Source organism: Schistocerca gregaria, chromosome 6 (assembly GCF_023897955.1).
Source record: "Schistocerca gregaria isolate iqSchGreg1 chromosome 6, iqSchGreg1.2, whole genome shotgun sequence".
NCBI lineage: Eukaryota > Metazoa > Arthropoda > Insecta > Orthoptera > Acrididae > Schistocerca > Schistocerca gregaria.
Genome location: NC_064925.1, coordinates 460,822,146 through 460,841,921, shown reverse-complemented (window position 1 = coordinate 460,841,921; position 19,776 = coordinate 460,822,146).

Here is a 19,776-nt window from a genome sequence, read left to right as displayed (position 1 = left end):
GAAAGTGTTTAATCGTGCCACCAGTCCTTCTACCTGGTTCAGAGCACACAGGGACAGGTACAAAGGCGCGCTTGTTAACACAACCAGAGCAGTTAAAGGGTTAATGAATACCTGCATTTTTTTTGGATGAATAAATTTTTCAAAGCTTTTCAAACTATATTAGCCAACAGGAATTTATATCATTTCTCCATCACAATGTAAATATTATTTTTGTGTACTATTTGGAGTTAGAAATGTATGCAAACCAACTAGTGCAGCATTGTTAAAACGTTCCCTTATAGGTACAGTCAATCTTTTTTGAGAAGAGATTACTTACCACTCAACTGAAACTGATGACTCATTTAATATTAACAAAATTTTATTTACATAAATGAAAGCAATTTAAAAACAAAAATTAGAATTCCAGGGCAAATATTAACGTGGTAAGCTTTTATCTTACTCTGTTCTATGTGCTATTATACCACTGAGTGGTGGTGACAAAAGAACATTATTAACCATTATATTCTAGCTCCAGGATGGTTAATTAGAATAAGATCAACCGAAATAGCAAGAATTTATGCAGATGTGTAAAGAAGATGATGTTAAAAATTATAATTCAGAACATCATTCAAATTATATGACTAGATCAATGCCAAGATAATTCATCTGTAGTGTTCGATGATTTCATTCCTGAAAATCAAGATGCAGCTAGAGAATATTTTATTAGAGGAAAACATAAAGGAATAGATAGTTTTTATTTAGATAAAACATATTCAAAAATACGAAACAATTAGTAAAGGGTAGTCTAATACTTTAAACACTTAACGATTTTTAACAATAGTTATGACTAGGAAACCTAATGGAATACAGATATTGTATAAAAGATTTCCTTATTAAATTAGTTCTGTAAAAGATGATATTGCATATCAGTTAGACTGTGATGATATTGTTTTATTTGAACATATTACTAAATTTAAAGAAGTTCTTGATTATGTGAAAAAATATGAAAGTTACTTTGAAGCAGGTACTCGTGACAGCTATTTTTTTGATATGTGTAAAAGCAGAAGGCATTGTCTCATTAAATTCTATAAATCCATATTGAAAAAATAAGTTTAAATAATGTTTTTTATTCTTATTAAATGCTTTTGATATATGACACACTGATTGCTAAAGAAGCTGAACGAAGTAGAAAAGAAAATTGAAGAAGTTGAAAAATTTCAAATTCTGGAAAAAAAACATCCAAGTACATAATGTGAAAAAAAATCAACCTGTTATTGATGAAATCCTAAAAGTTAAAGAAAGAATTGAAGGATTAGTCAATAATGTGCTGAAAGCTATAGCAGGAAGTAGAGAAATTGAAAAACACATTTTCCTTATGCTCATCATCATCATCATCATCATCATCAAGAAGAATTTTGTAATATATCCTATATTTAACTATATGATTGTTCTCGATGTGACTATATGCTAAGTGAATAAAAAGTACTCGACTGATTAACAAAATATTATGAAGAGGTTAAATCTAGAAAAAAGATAGCTCAAGCTGTGGGTGCTGTCAAAAAATTAAGGAGGGTGATGGTAGGAAAATAAAGGTCAGCAAAAGGATATTAAAGTACATCAACCACACTGAAGAAACAGTTTCTGACTTATGACTTGTCAGTAACTTTAAATATATTGGTTAATTAACAGTAAAATTTTGTGGAGGTTAATTAACAGTTGATGATAATACATAAAAAAGTACAGCAGGACTAATGAATCTGTTAACTAAAAATACATTACTATATACAATATTTGTTAAAAAATTGATTGAGTTAATTTATCAAATTATTCAGATATTTTGCACCATACTGAGAACTATATTCTGAAAAGAATCGAAATAAAATAAAATCAAGTAAAGATAATAAGTGTAATGAATTGACAAAAAAATTGTTGATGACCACTTCCCAAAAATAAGATGATCACAATAAAAAAGGGATCATTCAGAAAGAGATGAGAAACTAGGTGAAGGCTTAATAAAGAAAAACCAATTGATGTGTGCATGAATGATGTTAGAGATTGAATCGATAGATTAGCAGTTATTGAAGGAGAAGAACTAACTTGAAATAATAATTATCGTAATGTGGAAGTCAGAATAATACAAACTGTATTAAATACGTTTAGTTATTTTATTATCAACAATCCAAAAGAAATTTCATATATGATTAGATTTAAGAATTACTAACCACACACGTTTTGGAAAAGTGAAGAGCATGGGAAAGGATTAGTAAACAGGGCTTTTAAATATTTACCAATGTCAGAGATACATCTACATGGCTCTGCATAATGTAGAACTTCTGCTAAACTCATTAATGGTCAGTTACATAGTACTCCAGTAATAAATATAACTCCTGTAATAAATATAAACTTTGAACAGAAATCTGTAGCTAAGATAGAATTTTCAAAATTTTTAGGTATGTCCATTGATGAGAGGCTAAACTGGAAGCAACACATTGATGGTCTGCTGAAATGTCTGAGTTCAGCTACGTATGCTATTAAGGTTATTGCTAATTTTGGTGATAAGAATCTCAGTAAATTAGCTTACTATGCCTACTTTCATTCACTGCTTTCGTATGGCATCATATTCTGGGGTAATTCATCGTTGAGTAGAAAAGTATTCATTGCTCAAAAACGTTTTTTAAATAGAGGTGGAGCCCCTCCACGCCCACACCGGCATGATGGCCAACATAAAAGGTCTACTGCCATCTCTGCATAAGGGTTAGTATTCACTAAAGTGAGGTGTCGCAGGATGTGGGTACTGCGATGTTTGCGTACGTCTGGTTAGGATTAACCATTAATACGCGCTCATCTGGAGATAGATTGGTCGAAATCTGGGAAGGGTAGCGGTAGCTCGTCGGTGTCCCTGCTGTGGCCTTTTCGTCGGCTCTAATAGCAGCTGGTAGATGCCAGTCTTTGTTGCTGATATGCAGGGGCTTACCAACGTTTGTCGCTGTTTGCGTATGTTAGTTTACCATAGGTGGCTATGCCCTAGCTAGCAGCGTCTTTGGCCGCTTGTGCTTCCACCTGTGATTGTGATCGTAGTTTCCCAGAGTGAGGATGAAAGGATTGTTCGAGTATCTCGAGTTCCTGTATAGTGGTATGGCGTGTTTTTTGAATACTTCCTTGAGGGTATCAAGGCGGTATTCATGGTGGAGATCCACGGTGCGTGTGTAGCGTGGAGCGTTGCTAATGATTCGTAGCACCTTGTTCTGTATGATCTGCAGGCGGCGCAGTCATGTAGGAGCTGCATATCACCAGACAGGAGCTGCGTACGTCATCAGAGGTCTAATCAGTGTCATGTATATGGGCCTCGACACTCTCCTATTCAGTGTGCTTTCTCTGTTGAGCATTGGGTTGAGCTGTTTGAGCTTTGCGTGCTCTCGGTTGGCAACGTATTCGATGTGGTCCCCCCATGTAAGTTTCCAGTCCAGCCAGACACCAAGGTACCTGACTTTTTGCAGTTTGCGCAGTAGTTTCGGTCTGCGTGTGAACAGAATTGCTTCGCACTGGTCGACGTTTACTTTAATACGCCATCGCTCCAACCAAGGCTCAGCTGTTCTGAGTGCTGTCTGCATTCGTGAATTGATGTTCGACGGTTTACAGTCTTGCGCGAGGATGGCTGTGTCATCCGCGTAGACGGCTAACGTCGTGTTTTGTGTCGCTGGGAAGTCATTATGTACAGGTTAAAGAAGATGGGCCCTAGGATGCTTCTTTGTGGTACTCCAGCTTGGATACCATGTTGTGTTGATGGTTTATCCTGCCCATTAGCGTTGAAACATCTGTTCGTGAGATATGAGTGTATGAGACGTACGAGTCTGTCTGGGAAACCAACTTCGCTTAGTTTGCGTATGAGTCCGTTGTGCCAGAGACGATCGATGTCTAGGAACACCGCCCCTGTGGCTTTGTTCATGTAGCCATGTGTTATATGTTCGACTCCGGTCTCAGGGGGTCGTTGGCTATGCAATGCCTAGTGATACGTTTTAGTATTACCTTCTCAACAATCTTGCTGAGCGAACACAGCAGACTGATGGGTCGGTAATTTTGTGGGAGGGGGTGGTCTTTCCCTGGCTTCCTGAACATCAGGACATTGGCCGCCTTCCAAAAGCCTTCAGGCAAGTGTAGGTGTGTCAGGATGGCATTCGTTAAGTGTGTGAGGTATTCTACGGCTTTATCCGTGAACTCCTGGAGGACATGGTTTTGAATGCCATCAGGCCCAGGGGCTTTTCTAGCGTTGGTGTGCTTGATAGCCCATGTGATTTCATTTGTGCTAGTACATCTTATTTCGTTGCGCGAGGGCTGGGCTACAAGTCGTGTAACCTCTTGGTCCGTTTCAAGTGTGAATGCTGGGTCTGAAGGAACCAGATTCGGCATGAAAGACGCTGTAAGTGTTGTGGCCATAAGCTCTGCCTTCTCCGTCGTGGAGTAGGCTTGGCCGTCTGGTCCTTGTAACGTGGGAATGTAATGTTTCTCCCTGGTGAAGTGTCTGGCCAGCTGCCACAGGCCAAGGCGTGTGGTATCCAGTCCAGCGAGTTTCTGTCCCCATTGCCCATTTCTGAATGTTTGTATTTTATTCCGTATTATGACCTGGAGTCTGTTGACGTGCAGTTTATAGAACAGGCGCCTGGTATGCTGCCAGTATCCCCTGAGGCGGTTCCTCATTGAGATAAGGCCCAGGATTTCCTGGGGCAGGGCCGTCGAGTTTTGGATTGGTGTTGTAAATGGAATGGCGTCAGTCATTGCGTCTTGGACGGCAGTTGTGAGAGCCTCCACAGCCTCATCGATTTGTTGTGTGTTGTTCATTTCATGGGCGTCAGGAATGCGACTATCAAGCGTTTCCTTGAACAGTGTCCAGTTTTAGCGCTTGTAGTTAAGCATCCTGTGTGGTTCGATGTCCTGCAGTGTCTCTTCCATGTGAAGTATTACAGGCATGTGGTCTGAGTCCAGATCGTTTTGAACCATAAGGTTGAGTGTGCGTGTGATGCCCTTTATAAGGGCTATGTCTAACACGTCTGGCCTATGTCGTGCCTGTGTAGGCACGAACGTGGGAACGTCCGGCCCAAGTACATAGTAGTTTCGGCCTAGTGCGTGTTCGTACAGTTTCTTGCCGTTGGAGGTTCGTATTCGTGAGTTCCAATCAGGGAGTTTTGCGTTGAGGCCGCCAGCGGCAATTACCTGCGGTGCTACTGTGGTGACATAGCGTGTTACTATGTTTTTAGGAGGATTGTATATCGATACCAGTGTGGTGTTGGCTCAGTTGAACTTGACCCTGACGGCCGTAGTCTCTAGTCTTTCAAATGCTGGGAGCTCGATGTTCGTGTGTTCTATGTCTCTGTGTATGATGATTGCCGTGCAGCCTCCCCTCCTGCCATCCGCTCGGTCAGTACGATAGACACAATACCCTGGGATGTTTAGTTGTTTGCGAGGCGTAAGCAGTGTTTCGTTCACAAGAGTGATTCGGATACCCTTTCGCTCCATGATCGCGGCCATTTCGGCTTTTTTGTTTGCGATCTAGTTGGCATTCCAAAAGAGGATCTGTGAGATTGTGTTTAAGTCTGCGTTGCGGGGCTGGTGTGGTGAATTGTCCATGTAGTAGTGTAAAAAGTGGTGTGATAGTAGCTTGGAAGCTAGTCCAGTTGAGTGTGCTCGACATGAACTACAGGAAGAGTTGTGAGACACACCCCATAAACATCGTGACTATTTCGGTGGTCGTGCGTCTGGGGAATAATGTTTCCATTATTCTCTGGAATGTTGTCGTAATGTTGGTCATGTCGGCCTGCGAGTTATTGGTCGTGTTAGCGGCCGCTTGTTCCAGTGTTGGCGTCTGGTGAGGGATGGCCTGAGTGTCGGCTGTTCGTGTTGCAGTTGTGGGCGCCTGTGTATTCTCTGGGGTGAGAGGGTGTGTTATGTGGGTTCTTGACTTGGTGTCTGGGTTGTGTTCGTGAGTGTTGGTGGCCTGTTGTGTGTGTACGTGTTGTGGTGAGGTAGTGTTCCTCGTGCTGCGGCTGTTCCTCCTTCTCCTCCTCTGGCGCTGTGGTCGTCCCTGTGTTGGTGCGTTTTCTGTAGCCTGTGATGGGCTGCAGTCCGCGATCTCAGGGGGTAGGGAGGTGTTGCTGGTTTCGTGTGGTGTGCCCGGTGTGGGTGTGGTGTCAGGTGCTGTGTTTGTCTGTTGTGTGTCTGTTGTTGGGGGTGTTTGCTCAGCGTGTCCTGAGCTCTGGGGCTCCTCTGACCGTCCCGCGCTGCTGGGGCTGCCAGCGACCACTCTAGTGAAGGATATTCCTCTTCTTACTGGGCGCGGGGGCGGTTTCGGAACTGTGATGGCGGTAGGTTTGCAATGTTTCGCTATTTTGCGCCTCAGAGCTGCTTTGTAAGCAATGCACCCTCTGTAGTTTGCTGGATGGGCAGCACCACAGTTGGCGCACTTGCGAGGTGCTGCATGGGGAAGTTTGCAGCGTTGGGTCGTGTGACCGCCAGCGCAAATGCGGCAGCGGGGTGCGAGACCGCATTTGATACCCGAATGCGCAAAGCGCTGGCAGTTGTGGCATTGTTGGGGGGTGTGCGGCGTGTTGTAGATCTCTACATTGACGTCTATGTGAAGAAATAGCTTTAATTTCAGCAGGTCGCGGGACTTGGCCGTGTCGGCCAATTCCGCCATGTAGTTATGAGACGGTCTTGCTGTGCCGAACTCTGACATTCGGTTTACCCGAATGCACTCCCACCTGAGAGCAGAGAGTTCTTCGTGTACTGTGTCAGTCGGGGTTCGTGAGTCTATCCCCTTTATCACGTACTGCTGTGTCTTTTTACAGGACTGTCCTGTACATGAAGTGCTCTACCTTCCTTTCTTTAAGAAAGTCCAGTAGATTTGAGTAATATGACTTGTTCGTCAAGTACAGTGCGGCGTGTTCCCCAGTGAGCTTAGAGTAGTATGTTGTAGGGCTGTGTTTTTTGTTAAATTCCTTGTTTGGGAGACTTAGGTCTCCATAGTTGTGTATGATGACTAATGGGAAGCCAGTCGCGGTATTGTTTGTGTTCTGCGTAGCTGCTTGTATATTTGTGGATGCTGCAGTCGCAGGGTTGTTTGTGTTGCTCCCTGTGTTGCCTTTGTTGTTGGTACGCGATGTAGATGCTGTTGGCAACAACACTCGGCCGTTGCCTCGTGAGTTTGTGGACTCACTTGTTTGTGTATTTTGCTGCTGTTTGCGTCTTGGGCCGACCTGCTGCCACGGCCCGTCTTCGTCAGTGTTGGTTGTGTCCTCCGTCGGCTCTAGCTACGGTTCCGTCGGTGCCTGGGCCGCCAGAGGTGAAATAGGGGGCATGTCCTTCGGTTTTTCAGCAGGTGCCTGTGTGTGTGGTGTGGGTGTTTCTGTCTGTGTGTGTTCACTGCTCATCAGCTCTGCGATCAGCTCCTGCTGTTCCGCGATCTGTTTGTCCTTCAAGGCAACCTGCTCTTGGAAGGTGGACAGTGGGACGGAAATGATGGCGGGAGTAGCCGGTATCTCCGCCTCTTGTGCTGCAGCTTTGCTGCGGGTAAGCGGTGGGGAAGCACAGGAAAGATCGAACATCTTTGCTGTTTCGGGAGTTTTTATTTGGATAGGGAAGGATGCGCGACAATTTTGCTCTTTTCACGAATCGGCAATATTTGCTTTTTCGGCGAAAGTGCTGTGTATCGTGTCCCTACAGAAGAGGGGTGTCCCTACGACCTATCTGCGCGGAATGCAATGCGCGGCGCAAGAGAGCGCGGGTTGAAGAGAGCGGTCTACAGTGCGCGGGGTTATCCGATGTGAACGGACCCCTGACACTGAGATTACCCTACCAAAGAACGGGAGAGTCCCGCTGGGGAGATTTGCAACCGAAGTTGCAGGAAGTTCAGCCGAAACTCTTGCCACTTAGCGCCCGAAAGCGTTAAGCGGCTTGCGCTGGTTCATGCCGCTCAGTAGAGCGTCACTGGCTGCTACGCCAGTTGCAGCTTATTTGTGACCACTCCAAGGAGCTATCAGATGGGCAGCTACGCCAGGTGCAGAGAGCAGCGTCCACTCGGTTCGTCTGCTCGACTGCGATTCTGCTCAAAAACGTGTAATCAGAATGATTGCTGGAGCCCACCCACAGTCATCCTACAGACATCTATTTAAGTATCTAGGGATCCTCACAGTAACCTCACAGTATATGTATTCACTTATGAAATTTGTTCTTAATAATCCAACCCAGTTCAAAAGTAATAGCAGTGTGCATAGCTATAACACCAGGAGAAAGGCTGATCTTCACTATGCAGGGTTAAATCTGACATTGGCACAGAAAGGGGTACATTATGCTGCCACAAAAGTCTTTGATCACCAACCAAACAGCATCAAAAGCCTGACAGATAGCCAACCAACATTTAAAAATAAATTAAAAAAGTTTCTGGATGACAACCCCTTCTACTCATTGGCTAAATTTTTAGATTTAAATTAAGGGAGGGGAAAAAAACCAACTTAAACATTAGAGTCATGCAATAATTTGTGTATTGTAATGTCTTGTACAGACACCTTTTATTAACCTGACACATTCAACATCATTACCAAGTGTTGTATTCATGATCTATGGAACACGTATTAATCTAATATAATGTACTGATATTTTTTTAGTTGATGCACATAAAACAAAGAGAAAAAATTATCAAATACACAACAAAAAAGAAAAAAGCTCTGGACTAACAAAACACAAAGGACGATCCCTTCCATTGCTTCTGGGAGCATTAGCATATTCAACTGCTGCCAGTGCAGATGTCAGTAAAGTAGCAAACACAGTAATAAACTAAAAAAACCAAAAAGGCAAGGAATTAGAGAAACAAAAAAGACATAATTTACCAATGGAGAAGAAAGGTGATGCTGATATAAGGAATTGCAAAAAATAATTCATATGCACCCTAATGCATTAAGCAAATTTGATATAGACAAACCTGCTTAACAATTAAAAATCAAATACTTTTGTGGTGGCTTATAGATTTACTTAATCATCCTAGGAATATGAATCAGGAATAGATACTTTAGATACATCTGATTGTGCTGGTTAACATTGGATTAGTTATTATAAGGGTAAAGATAAAAATTGTGTTTAATTCATTTGGAGGAAACGCTCCTAAAGAAGTGGCTAAGTATCTTGCTTCAAGTGAAGTGTAATACAATAGACAATGAATACAAAATAATACATTTTAATTTGCAACTGCATATATTTGTTTTAAATATATTTAAAACTTTATGAAATTATGAATTTAGAAAATGGACATTTTCGGAAATAAGCTAAAGAAACAAAGCATTGACTATCTAAACCCAAAATTCAAAATAAAATCTGAAGAATAAGAACATTTTTGGACACAAATGGAAAGTGAAAATAATGAATTAGGTAACATTGATCCAAAAATATACAATTTAACTAAACAATTTCAAAAATATTCGAGTAAAATTTTTAAGGCAGCTAAACGTTACATTGCTTTGAAAGGTAGATCAGTAGATATAAGAGATACAACTAATGGTTATGATGCAGTTATTAGACAATACTTAGAAAAGGAATATAGAAGTATTCTAACACAATTTAATAACTACATCACTGCAACACATCTTAATGAAAAATTAATGAGTTTAATAGGGGTAACTATAACTCTATAACAAATTACTTTACAGAAAAGGAAATAGAAAAGGTTTTTCACAGATTATTTCTGAAAGTTAGATTTAACACCAAACTTAAAGCAGTAATATTCAAGCTAAAATGTGTGACAAACATAAACTGTATTTTGATTTAGTTTCTGGTTATGAACTATTAAAATACATATTTATCTATGATACGAAATTCAAGAGAATCATTTGATTTGGAGCAAATGTAAAAGATGACCAGGCACCTACTGATCTTAAAATAGCGGGAAAAAAGATATAATGTCGATAAACTGCAAATTTTACATCTAACAAAATTCAGTGAACCATTTACTGAAACAAATAATCCTTACAAAGTCACAATAGTCAATAGAAGACAAAGCATTGAAGGAATTTGTACAGTATATAAAATTAAAAGAGTAAATTAAAAAAAATGTAGGCAATGGTCTGAATATTTGTGGAAATTATTAACGATCTACACAAAGTGATGAGAAAAAATTTTAAAAGCAGGTACATAACCTTTTTTTCAAGCTGATCTAGCAGAAATGTACTATTGTAAATTCAAAGGAATTTCAAAATAAATAATGGATGTAAACATTTGTTATTGTAGGTGATGTTTTTTTCGAAATTTGCTTAGGATATTCCAAATACAAATAAATGAGGTAAAAATGTGGCTGATATTTTTGTAAAACATATTTAAAGAGAGAACTACAAGATATTTACAACAGATAATGGTAAAGTATTCAATAGTAAAGATTTTCAAGAGATTATGAAAAAATATAATATTTATCAATATTAAACTTATACTAATTTTAAAGCATCTGCTTGTAACACCGAAAATGCAGATAAAACATCTTCTGCACCATCCAAAATTTTTTGCCTCTTAATATCCTCTGATAACTTGTACTGTACTTCTGAGTCTGAATCTTTAATCTTTATTACAGAAAGTATATTTAATACACTATCGATGCACCCTGTCGATGCAATAGTGTATTCATTTCTTACTGTATATATTTTATTGTAATAATAATGAAAATGTTGTAAATTGCTGGGTAATAGCCAAGGGAACTTTATTTAAATGTATCGATTGCAACAACTAAATGGCAGTAGCTGTGCCATTGTTTATCTTTGCGAATGGAGAGTCTCTGTCACATTGTGAGCAAAGAGGAGGCAGAACAGCATGACTGGTGAAAGGGGGCAACTGTTTGTCGGACACTCCCACAGAAACGCAGTGTGCTGCTATGCTCGCTCCAGTGTAGGCATGCCTAGTTTGTTAACCCGTAAATATTGAGAGCATGGTAAGAGTGATAGATGAAGGCAACTGCAATTCTGACTGTTGCGAGTCCCATAATTCCCCATTCCTCTGGAGATGACTCTGGGTCCTCAACCAGAAGCAGCAACAGTGGCAGCTCAGCACTCTCATCGGCTACATTCTTCATTGTCTGCACAGCTACAAAATCTTAAGACTTTAAAGTGGAAAATATAGTATGGTAGATGCATTAAACTGCTTTTACAAATTATGACTAACTTGATTAATAACCTGAAAGAGTTAAAATTTGTAGGGCTCCTGCATTGTCATTGTCCTCAGACATTATTACAAAGCAGGGTCCCTTTTCTTTCCCTGTAATCACTGAGTGTTGGTAAGAATATGACAACTAATTAACTATATACCATCAGTTTTGTTTGTTTACTAATGACCAGTTTCAGTCTAAATTTTCTGTCTCAGTATTTGTTCATTCTTGTAGGGCATTACAGATGCTTAACGAATTTTCAGCTTTAAGTTTTAACTTCATTCACTTAAAGTAATGTAAAATTCCTGTGGCAAAAGTAATAACTGCGCATAAGGTACAAATTAAGAGTCCACAATTACATTTATTCTATTTTTAGCTTAGCAAGTAGGTTCCACTGGCTGGGTATGTATTTAATTGCTGCTATATTAAAAGTATTTGCTGAAAGGGAATTCAATTCAGTCTTTCAATAATCAAAAGTAAATTGCTTGCCCATTTCTAAATTTTGCATTATGTTACATTGTGGATATTAAAAGTATATTTTTTAGATAACAATGTTTTAGATGCATTTATTTAACCATTAATCCATTTAACTTTAATTTAAAAATTTAGTATTTCAGAATAAGCAACTGCAAACTCAGTGCTTTCTGTTTCATTTATCTTCTTGTGAACTGATGTGCTGTGGAAAAGTGTGACAACCTTCTGTCGCAGCGACAGTGATTATTTGCTTAAATTTCTTTTCCACTACTTTGCTTATGATTCTGGATATTCGTTACCCTAGCGGGTTGGCGACTGTTTGGTTATCCCCTTTTTAGCTAATCAGTGTTTTCTTTTTACTATCAGTTATTTTATAATACATATTATGTTATACCTTTTCCCTCTTGTGTTGTTCATGAACGATTGCAATATATTCTACCCATTTCAAAATTATCATCAGTACTTATATTAGGTTTAGAACAGATTCTTCCCTCAGAAGGGTATGTAGTACACTTTCCTCTGACTAACCGATGTAATTTTCCTTCCATAACAATAGCCATAAACACTGTAACATTTCATTAGACATATGCGATCATTGTCATGTATATTGCAATCTAGTAGGCCGATTAGACAGGGGAAGGTTACATGGTACAGAAAGGTTAACTGAACAATTCAAGAAAAGAAGTGGAAAAAAATTGATTTGCAAGGAAATTATAAATGGATGGAACTAGATGAAAAATTGTTTGATGAACACAATAACACAAAGCATTCAACAAAAAAATGAAACCAACAGAACTTACAGACAAAAATTATATTCAAAGCTAAATCTAAATATAAAGTTGATGTTAAAGTTGTAACTCAAAAGAATTTTTGGAAAAGGTCAGGAGACACGTGAACATAAATTTTGAAATTGAAAATCTTATTCACACTAATCCAGTCACATATAAATTACAGGCATTCGATGGAAAAAAATGGTAGGAAATTTTTATGATTCTGAACTATAGAAGACAAAATACCCATATATACGTGTTGTTGAAAAAGTTTCAAGAGAGAAAGGAGATAAAGTATCTACTAAATGGTAGGGATTTGATAATTGACGCAATAGTTGGGTAAGTAAGGACAATATTGTTTCATAAAGATTTATTACATCTTGCAAAGGTTTTTGATCAGTCTATTCCCTAACTAATGAAAAGTCATTCCTTCAAACATTAGTATTCTGATTCTCCCCTTCTTTCATTTCATTATACTAACTGACTGAATTAGGATTATATTCGATTCTTAATATTGCTGCAAAGTTTGGATGTGTATCTGGAAGTATATTTAATCGTGTTTAATCTTCTTTGAGATCTAATCACATAGATATCATACTCAAATTCATTATCAAATAGTTATACAGAACAACAAGCACATTTCTGAAAGGAGTAGTATCAGTTGGTACAAAAATGTATGGTTGTATTACAATAATTTTTTCTACAACTAATTCTTATAGTCTTTTTAAGTTTCGAATTTCTTCTTTTCTTCGGCAAACACAAAGAAATTTCTTTAACAATTTAGAAGTCTAAAATTTGTTCTTGTAAATTTTTAATTGTTGCTTATACTTTGCATTAACTACGTTTTCTAGTGGATGGTGAAATTTCGTCCTAAACCCAACCATGAAACTGTTCAGCTAATCTCATTTTTGCCTTCATAATTAATGAAAATATGGCTGGTTCATTAATAAAAGTAGTGTGTGGCTGAATGTTTGAAGTTGGTAGCAAATCGCTACTCCCCACATCTTTAAATTTTTTCAATGTTTTTCTCTCACGTGATATAAAATTTCTTCCCTTTTGTTTTTGAATTCTAAAATTTCAGCCTTAGCTTAAAACCAAGGTCTATTATCTTTACCATTTATCACAAGCCCTTCTTTATAGTTATAAACAATACTGGTAAATATAGTACATCACTCTGTGACAGCTGAAGAAAATGGACTTGGAATTGGCTCCATTTAATAAAAAAACTTTTTTATTAAGTTTTTTATTCGTATTAGTAAAATTTGTTGTAGACAAATGTATCAAGCAGTACGAATAAGAAAATTAACAGTTTTATGCTTTCTGTCTGTCTGTCATTCTGACGATGATGTATCTGCATTCATAGATCAATTAACTGATTAGAATGTGAATTTTTTATGCAGCCTAAATAGAGAAGTAATGTATATTGTTTATGAATATTTAAAAACAGAACTAAAATTTGTATTCTACTTTATTGTGATATATTCCTTTGGTAAAATTAAATACCTGTTTATTTCAGTATAGTCAAGATTGTTATTATTTAAAGAATCTAGTAAGTGTCCTTTAATTTTCTACAGTTTTACGATCTCTAGATCGCCGAAGGTTGAAATAACATACTGGATAAAATAAAAAATATCATTAGTGATAAATACATTTGTTCACAAATAAGAAATCGCAGTTTTGTGTTTTTTCTAAAAAAACGTTTGTTATGAATGAACCGCCTAAAAGTAAGTGAATTAAATCTAGAGTAAAACAATTGGTAATAAGAGGTTATTCTAAATGTAGAAAACAAAAACGTATTAATGATATTAACAATGGTCTGGAGACTGCATGCAGAATGAAGACTGCCTCTAATATAAATGAACTAAAAGCTAAAGTGCAAGAACTAGAAATTAAAGGGTATTCTAAATCAGAGAGGAAAAATGTTATTACATTGAGCACTAATAATTTTGAAAATCTTTGTTTGAGGAACTCGACAACAACTGAGACATCTGGAAATAAAATTGTTGGTTATATTAAAAGGAATAATATGTATAGTAATACAGCATGGAAATACATCAGGACATTGCGCATTGACTGAAGTTTTTGTTAGAAAATTTGAAGATAAATTAGATTGAGCATTTATATTAATATTACACCGAAATTTATGTGAGGATTTTGTGAGAGAATTTCAAGACAAATTAGATTGGTATGTAATATCATATCGAAATTTAATTAAAAATTTTCATCAGTAAATTTAAAAAATAAATTGGGTTGGTCTTATCTATGAAGGGGTCAAACATTATGTTCAAAAATTTATAAGTGAATATCACAAGAAAGTAGACTGGATAATCCATCAACATATCAAGAATTTTCCGAACTTCATGTGAGAATTTCTAGATCTCTTACATTGGGAGAACTTATTAGTTGATCAATAATTATGTGAAGGCTTTATGTGAGAATTTCAAGATAAATTAGACTCAGATAAAATGGCATATAATCAAACAATATCTGAAGATTTTATGAGAGAATTGCAGGATAAATTAAACTGTGATGATATGCACAAGAACACAAAAGTTATCCCAATATTTTGTAATAGAATTTACAGATTAAGCTGACTTGAAAATATTTTAAAGTATCAAAAATTATCTGAATCATTAATACCTACCTACTACTGAAGAAGATTGCTCTATATCCTTGATTAACCAAGATTATCAGTTCGTAAAAACTAAATGTAATCTTTTTGTATGAAGAATGTATTAATGAATTGTTAGCAGATTCAGTTCATTCTACTTCTACAATGTGTAGAAACGTTATTAAAAGATTCATAACTTTGAAGAGAGAATATGTCACTAATCACTTGAAGGGTTTATTACAATAGTGGTTCAAGTCCATTTTTGTTCATACTGAGATACAGAGTACTAAAATAATGAGTGTTGAAAAATCTGAAGTTGAGACACCAGAAATATTCAAGCATATGGCTTTTTGCTAGGGATGAACCTTTCTTTCTGTTTGTTTGGCTCATTAATTTCAGAAGCATTATAGTCAGAAATTTGGAGTAAATGGTCTTGTACCACTGTTGAAATAAGCCCTTCAATTGTTCTTCTATATACCAGTTGGGCCAAACGGTTGTTTTGGTGTAACGATTATCACACTTACAGTTCTTTTTTATAACCGTTATTTTTAACAGTTATAAATAACTGTCAGTTTTTTTCACGACAGAATCCCCCAGATGGGGCTAAAGTTAAATAACAATGTAGGTGGAATCCATCAATTTACATATTGATATAATTATAACTGCGAGTAGCCCAAAGTGGCAGCAATATCATATGAATCATGCCATAACCTTAGCTAATCAACATTTCAGTTGATGTTTGGGTGGTTATTGCTGTTTCATATTATTTGTTTGTAGGTTATCAGTTGCTATTAGAAACATTATCCTCACAGCTGAGTCAGAAAGTACGTAGAACTTCGCCATAGCATTGATTAAGTGATATGTTAAAAATGTGTTTTTTTTAAGTATGAACCTGGACGTAAACTGAATGCTGTACATAACACTCAAAGCTTAATTTCTTGTGCTATTGACTTTAATAGAATAAGTATACAGCCTTGTAATACAACACAAAAATATATGTAACATGATAGATGAGTTTACTTTTGCGTGAGAAATTGTGAGTACACCTATGCAACTTTTACGTGAGATATGGAAAATTGGTTGATTTCTTCAACAACCTTGAGGGTTTTAATTTTTGGTGGGAGAATGACTAAATTGCATTTCTCCAAGCCTTAAGTTTGTTATGTACCTCTTACAGTTTCCATTACTGTATGCAGAATTCCAATGGGTGATTGGTATGTTGCTTCATAAGGGTAACAGATTTAAACACATCCGACATCATTATGAAACCCTTTTTTGCTATGTTGGTATAATTATTCCTTGGGTATCCAGACTGTGAAAGTTTGAATTAATAGTATTGATGCTGGGAGTACAAATTTGCATTAATTTTTCAGAAAGTTCCCAATAATGAAATTTCCTGTTCTGAGGAATACTTTACCTGCATATTTTGCTTTTTTTCCCCTTCTGTCATACATATGAGGAAAATTGTAAACACTTCATCTGTCAGTGGCACCTGCTTGCTTTGACTTTTTTCCTTTTTTACAATGTCAGAATATGTAACAAACTAATTCATGAACGAGTCACATGATCAATCAAAATGAAGGGGTAAGTTGTGCATATAACAGAACCTCAACTTAGCAATGAGTGAACCTGAGAAAGTTGTTTAGTGTTGCTTAACATAATAGAAAACGCACTGATTTGAACTCTTTGAAAACAAAGAAGCACACATTATTCAAAAACGTTCATGTAGTATGCACAAGTACTAGTAGACCCTAACATAAGTAAATCTATACTTTTATTTAGTTACCTCTGACATAGTATCTGACGTGATTATTGTTGTAAGCATACCTGTACTCATTGCATATATGTCACCATCAAATGGTTAATTTGTCATACATGTATCTGAAGTGTAAGTATTCCATTGTACAATTTTACAGTATAAAACTGATGTGCCCAATAGTATGTAGAAAATGTTTCAAAGTCAGTGGCCAAAAAAATGTAATAGGAAAAGCCCATTTGCGATTGATGTGTAAATATTGAGAAAACTCATTTTTTTTCTTAGTAATGCCACTAGGCATTAAGGATGTGATATACTTTGAGAAGATATTCATTTCTTTTGCAGTTTTAGATCCCTACAATACTCAAATATTTCAGTATGCGTAAAACTCCTGAAAAATATTAACACATTGCATGCTCTTTACGATATTTCAGAGTTTTCCACGGACAATACGAGACTGGAATATAAGGGAGAACCGATAGAGGTACTCAGGGTACCCTCCCCCACACACCATCAGGTGGCTTGCGGAGTATGGATGTAGATGTAGATGTAGATGTAGATATGCCTAGTGCTAGTATTTATTACTAGTCTAGTGTCAACACCACAGAGAAAAACAAGAACATGAAACGAAAGTCAATAGTCTGTAATCCAACGAAAGGTAAGAAATTTTGTCAGCTCGGCTATTTCTGTAGCATTACGAAAATATTTTGTTGATTCCAGTAACTATCCTCTCTGGAATTATCACGATTCAGGAGCACAGTTAACAACCTCCAGGTTACCTGTAATGATAGCAGGTTAACTGTTGGAGAATAAAAACTGTGAGTGAATATGGTAACTACGAGGGAAAGATACCGGCTTTTGACAGTTATTTCCATAGTCGCTCGAATTCCTTATGATAACAATTTGTATTACACACCCAAACTAAATTGTCAAACAGAGCGATGACTCAAGGGAACGACCATACATGTGCAATGCCTTTACAGCTGCTCCCTTCAACGACCACTTTGTCATTAACTTTATTTAATTGTTTTTGCTGAAAGTAGTGAGAAAGTAAGAAATAGTGCATAGTTCTATCAACAGATGGTGCGCAGTCTTACTGTTATTCCCATGCAAAACACCTTCCAGATGGTCTATCTTTCTCCACTGTAGCCAGATCTCCAATGAATTGTTACAAAACTGTAGTACAATCTTTGGGAAACATATGGCAGGAGGCACTGTTGGCACTTTTTGAAATAACTGCTAGTCTAAGACGAGCGGTTACCACAGCAACCACCACTTCTCAATAACCAGTTATTTCTATCAGTTGCGTTTTTTGCCCACCTATATTGTGTACATTTATAAAATATTAAAATAATTATGTCAACAAATGGTATTTATAGTTTTTCCACTTTGGTTATGAATTTACTGAACTACGATTATAATTAAATATTGACATATCTTTACAATTTGGATGTCTGTCTTCGACTCTATGCAATTACTTTAGTAAATTTCTTTGTTGTGCTCTAATGATATGATAATTATATTTGAATTTTTCATCAAATAATTTTAAAAGGACGAAAGTTGGTCTTAAATTCTGATTTAATATTTGAGGAACAACATGAGTTAATAAAGTATCTATTTCTCTGTATATTTCTTCTACTATTTGTAAAGCATTATCAGTTATGCCATTTTAAGTTTCTATATGGTCATCCTTAATTTTGTTCACAATTTAGAAAAGAGTTATTTGATCTGTAATTTGATATTCTCCATGTTTACGATTTGATGATTAAACTTCTTCATAAAACCAATCTTGGAAATTTTCTGTAAAAGTCACTTTGGATCTTATAACTAAAGAACATAGACCTAACACAATCATGAATTATTGCACCACATTCTTCACAAAGGACCAGGAAAACACAATGTCAATGCTGATCATTACATGGAGATGTTACAAACTTTTGTTACACCTGCATTGAACAAATTTCCAAATGTTCAAGAAGGCTGGTTTCAATAGGACACACCGACATCAAACACTGCACAACAATGAATGGCATGTGTGCGAGAAATGTTTGGCAACTGTGGGATCTCACGATTCGGTAATATTCCCTGGCCTCTTAGATCGCCATATTTATCCGTTTGCGATTTTTTTCTTGTGGGGCTACTTCGAAAGCAAAGTCTACAAGACTAGACCAAGAACCCTGGATGAGTTAAAACAGAGAATTCAGGATGCAATTCACAGTATCTCAGCTGAGATGTTGCAGTGGTCAATGAGGAATCTGAACAGCAGATTTCACGAATGTATTCGTAAAGGAGGACGTCATGTAAAGGACGTAATTTTTAAAAATGATGAATGCCGTCAATGTTTTGTAAATGGCAAAATTGTAAGGTTTCAATTACTATGAATGCAATTTCTTTCATTCACCACTTCTAGTTTTATTGGATTGTGGAAATGTTCCCATTTTTCTGTGTCATCCTGTATAATGAAGTGTACAGAAAATAGAGCACTGAAAGGGCTATGATGATGACTGGACCATTAACTTCGATGGAATAGAAGCCACTATATCAGTTATGTATTTATGAGGTGTATATGGAGCAACAAACTTTCTGTTGAAATGTTATGGCAACTACATGGGGACCAGCAAATTTTTCGGAACACAGTGAGCAGAAAAAATTCATTGAAATTTAGTGGTTATACCAAACAATTTGTCACGAACCACCCGGAGACCAGTCTCCATCCCAGTACTGGCGATACTTATGAGCTATGGTTCCTAAGGAAGCCCTGCCAGACGACTCTCTTTGGACTAAATGGTCGGATAAATTCCCTTTAACCTTGCAGTTAAGGCTCTTGCCACAGAGGCACTTTCCCCTAGATGCTAAACTGCACCTAGCAGACGAAGCTTGTACCCTATTCAAACCCCATCAACTAGTTGCTGGTTCCAACAGAGTTTCATCGTACAATCATTACACCTTCCTACATCCCCCCGGCGACCACGCAGGACGTGACGCACTCTTCGCCAAGCGAGGTTGGCGACTCCGCACG